Raw genomic sequence first — 5,414 nt, 5'->3', positions numbered from 1 at the left:
CGGTTGTTAGGATTTTTCAGTACCTTAAGAGTACACCTAACCTTGGGATCTAGTATCCTCATGGATCTGATTTCAATCTCACTACTTACACTGATGCGGATCATGGCGGTTGCCATGTTGATAGAAAAAGCACATCTGGATCAATTCAGATGTTGGGGAATAGGCTAGTTGGTTAGTCATCTAAAAAAGTAGAACTGTGTGTCTTTATCAACAGCCGAGTCTGAGTACATTACTGCAGCTCACTGTTGTTCACAAGTTTTGTGGATGCAAACTCAACTTTTGGACTATGGCTTTAAGATTTCTAAGACTCCAATTTACTGTGATTCACAAAGTGCTATTGCAATTACGAGCAACCCGGTCCAGCATTCTAAGACTAAACACATTGATATTCATTATCATTTCATTAAGGACCATGTAGAAAAAGGGGATGTAGAGTTATACTTTGTGCCTACCAAAGTGCAATTAGCTGATATGTTCACTAAGCCCTTAGATGAACTTAGGCTAAAGTTCTTGATCAAAGAAATTGGCATGGTAGAGTATCGTGCTTGACATTCCTTAGATCTGTTGGGACTTATACTTGGGATCTTGTGTTTAGGGGGAGTATATATTTTCTAGGGGGATCAACTGATTTCTTATGCTTTTGTTAACATCTTTCAAGGGGGAGCCTTTTAGATTTGTGTTAACTTCCTGAGATTAAGTTTCAATAGTTATAAAAGGGGGAGGTAACTCATTGATATCATATTTCAAGGGGGAGTTAATTCATTTTCTTGGAAAAATATTAAAATGGTGATTTCATTCTTGTATATCACATTTTGAGAGGGGAGAAAATGGGAGAAAATGAATAGAAAATTGTTTTTCAAAAGTGAATTTAATAAATTCTTTGTTTATATCTGAAATAATTCACTAAGGCTTGTATACATCTCAATATGCAACCCGTTTTAACAATTGGTATCACTGAAGATTTGTACCGTGTTCATAATTCAAAATTTTCTAAGTGCAAATCTTGTTTTATAAAATTTATAAAAAATTGGAAAAGATAAAATCCAAAAAGATGTGAATTTTAAATGAATAAATGCTAATTTTAGCATTATACCGAATCTGACAACCAACAGTACAGATTCGGTAAGTTCAAAATTTTCATAAATTGTCTCAGAAATGTTCTTCATAAAAAATGTGATAGTCTTAAATGATTTTTGATAAAGATTTGTTAATCTTTGAAGTGAATTTGTTTGAATTTGAAATTGGACTGCATTCGGTATTTAAGGCCCATTCGGTAAAGCCCATGTCTTCAAAACATTTGGTATCTATAAATAGCAGGGTCAAAGTCAAATTTTCTCTCACTTTACTCTAATTGCATACCGAATCTGAACTAATCTACCGAGTCTACCTAATCTATCGAATCCATCTCTCTGTATCTTCAAATCTTTGATATATTCTTGTTTTAATCAAATTTAAGTATCACATGTTGTAGATCTGAGATGATTGAACACTTTTAAACCAGAAAATAATACAAATAACATGATTGTGACACTTAATTTTGAAAAAGTGTTGATTATACCGAATTTGTGTCGAGTTTCTTAATTCTAAGATTAAACTCATCTGATTTGGTTAATTAACATAAATTCTTGTCAAATCTATGTTAAACTAGTTGATTTATCAATTGACCGAGTCTGATTACATGTTTAATTGAGTATTTGATGGATTCTGTACATACCGAATGTGTTCTTGCTACTGTACCGAGTTTGTTCAAATGATTAACATGCTTTTATGCTTTTATTGAGTTGTTAATTGATTATGATCTTATTTTTTCATGATATAAGACTGAATATGCATGTTTGGGTGATTATGTGTGATTTGTGAAGATACCGAATCTGTTCTTGGCATTTTTACCGAGTCTGTAATTTGGTACTTTCAAAATTTGAGATTTTCAACTTGATAAATCTTACATGCTTTATTTAAGTCTTTGATATGAAAACTCAAGCTTATTTGGTTACAGAATCTCAAGTTTTCATGACTACCAAATCTGCTTGATTTGTGCTTAAATATGACTAAGTGTTGTTCTGATTCTTTGTGTTATGTAATTGACTTTGCATGATGATTTTGTACTGTAATAAATATCATATGAATGTCATGTTTGTCAATTACTTGTTCATATTTGAAATAAATGATTTTTATAACTTAGAAAAACCATAAAAATTATAAAACTTGAAAAATACAAAGGATTTCAAAGGCAAATAAGAATAGAGATATGTGCTTTATGTTAAACATCTTGTGGTCTTCTATTTCTTATCTATACAGCTAAATGGCGAACAATCACTTTATCAACTCTGAAACCAACATTCACTGCAACTACTGGACTGCAATACTAGAGAGGCATACACTGTGGCCTGCTCTAAGCTCAACTGCCAGTGTGCCTGTAACAGATCTGGAGCTACTGAATAAAACTATTAGGTTTGTGGAAGCTACACAACCTACTACTGCAAATCCAGAGGGTACACAAGCTCGATTTGAGTTTGAGATAAGAGGAGTACAAGGGATGAGGAGTATCACAAAAGCTGACTTCAGGAGGATCTTTCAGCTTCCTCTTGTACAGAATGCTCCTGCTTTGCCTGCTACTCAGCAGATGATATCATCAATCTTTGATCTTGGTTATGTTGGAGCTACCAATGTTCCACCGGCTAAGTTTCAGAAGAAATACTTGCACTCAAAGTGGTATGTGATCTTCTCAATCATCAACAGATGCTTGTTGATGACAAGGAGTGGATCAGACAGCTTGACGGTGCCAATGCTGAGGCTGTTCTATTCATTCACAAGAGTAGAGACTCCTGACTATGCAGAACTTCTATGGGATTTGGTTCAAGCCCAAGTTGATAAGCCAAGGGGTTCATACATCCCTTGTGAAAGGTTTTTCTGTATCTTTATCCATGATGCTATAAATGCTTGCAGAAATGCAAACATATTTGTACCAGGTACACATGGATTACAGATGAAAAGATTTGAGGAGCTGAAGATGAATACCTGATGTTAAAGCAGAGGGGTATAAAATACTATTAATTTTTAGCAGAAAATACTATTAAATACGATACAATTTTACACAAGATATTTATTTATTTATAGAATGGATATACTTAAACCTTGCTACAACACTTATAGGCAGTGTACCTAATCGTACAGTAGTGTAGTTTTTAGTAAGTCCGGTTCGTTCCACAGGGAGATCTTTAAGCAAAGCTCAACGCTATATTAGTTTACTTTTATAAAAATATAAATATATATATAAGTAATATTATTATTATAAAGGGGGGTTTTTACCGTTTAATGACCGGTTTGTCGATTTTTAAACTTTAGTCGCAGTTAAAACCTAATGTAAAATATTAAATAAATACAAGACTTTAAATTAAAGCGTAAAGTAAATAACGATAATGAAATTGCGAATAATAAAAATGCGATAAAATTAAATTGCGATAATTAAAAAGTACGATAATTAAAAGTGCGATAAAATGAAATAACAATAAATAAAAGTGCGATAATTAGAAGTGCAATTAAATATAAAATAAAGGAAATAAAATATGATATAAAAGAATTATGCTTATTTAAACTTCCGTAATCATGATGTTTGACGTGTTGATTTTAGTTTTATGCCCATGGGTTAATTGTCCTTTGTCCTGGATTATTCAATATGTCCGTCTGGTTTTTGTCCATAACAGTCCATCAGTCATAAATATAAATTGCAAGTGTCCTTGTCAAATTATTATTATACCCGAAGATAAATATTCCAACTAATTGGGGATTCGAATTGTAACAAGGTTTTAATACTTTGTTTAATGAATACACCAGGTTATCGACTGCGTGTAAACCAAGGTTTTACTACTTTGTTAACAATTACACCAATTACCCTTGAATGTAATTTCACCCCTGTTTTAATTATTCTAGTGGCTATTAATCCATTCCCGTGTCCGGTTAAATGAACGATTATTCGTACAAATAAATACCCCGCCCATCGTGTCCGATCGAGTGTATATGGTAATTTATAGGGACGCCCAATTGTAAATCTTTATATTAACATTAACAAACTTTCATTTAGTTAAACAAATATAAAGCCCATTAATAGCCCATAGCCTAGTTTCCACAAGTGTCGTTCTTTTGTCCAAACCCCAATTATGGTACAAAGCCCAATTACCCAATTTTAGTAATTAGCCCAACATCATGATTACTTCGTTTTAAACAAGCATAATAATAACTTAGCTACGAGACATTAATGTAAAAAGGTTGAACATAACTTACAATGATTAAAAATAGCGTAGCGTTACACGGACAGAATTTCGACTTACACCCTTACAACATTCGCTAACATACCCTTATTATTAGAATTATAATTAAAATTAAAATATAAATTATAAATATAAATATATTACGTATATATTGAGAGAGAGATGAAAATATTGTGTAAAATTCGATCAGAATTCGGTTGGCTTTATAGCCAGAAATGAATTTTGGGGCTCCGCGACTCGCGGCAAAAAGGCCTTCAAACTCCGCGAGTCGCGGAGAGGTATTTTCATTTCACACCCTTGGAGTTTCTGGCTGCCGACGGTTTTAATAATATATATATATAATATATATATAATTAATATAATTAATTATATATTATATTATATTTATATACATAGTTAACTTGTAATTTTTAGTCCGTTGCGTCGAGCGTTAAGAGTTGACTCTGGTCCCGGTTCCGGTTTTTCGAACGTCCTTGCGTACAATTTAATATCTTGTACTTTGCGTTTTGAATCTTGTACTCTTGTGATTTCGAGACGTTTCTTATCAATAATTGGAACCTTTTTGATTGTCTTTTGTTCTTTTGAGCTTTTTGGTCGTTTGCGTCTTCAAATCGTCGAATCTGTCTTTTGTCTTCACCTTTTATTATTTAAACGAATATCACTTGTAAATAGAACAATTGCAACTAAAAGCTTGTCTTTCTTGAGGAATAATGCTATGAAATATATGTTCGTTTTTAGCATTATCAAATATTCCCACACTTGAGCGTTGCTTGTCCTCAAGCAATATTGTCTTGAAATACTAGAATCACTTCTTTATTCTTCACACTTTGTACATCAGTGATTTCTATACGGCGGTATAAACAATGGTAGTAACGATATGGTTTACAGTCCCACATGACTATAAAAATTTAGATCCATTAAGGAAATTGGATCTTTATGAAAACATTTGATCTTTTGAAAATTAAATCTAGTTTTTACCCTAGATAAGTTTTCCGGAATAACCCTTTACCGGTGTTTGCAAAATATTTGTGGGTTTGGTGGGTTTCAGATTTGAAAATTTTAGCTCAAAACTTGCGGTTTTGTGTCACCCACTTGCTAACCTTGTATTTGGAAAGCAACACGTCCAGTTTACTTGTTCCGTATATT

Source organism: Rutidosis leptorrhynchoides, chromosome 7 (genome assembly GCF_046630445.1).
Source record: "Rutidosis leptorrhynchoides isolate AG116_Rl617_1_P2 chromosome 7, CSIRO_AGI_Rlap_v1, whole genome shotgun sequence".
NCBI lineage: Eukaryota > Viridiplantae > Streptophyta > Magnoliopsida > Asterales > Asteraceae > Rutidosis > Rutidosis leptorrhynchoides.
This window is presented reverse-complemented; position numbering follows the sequence as displayed.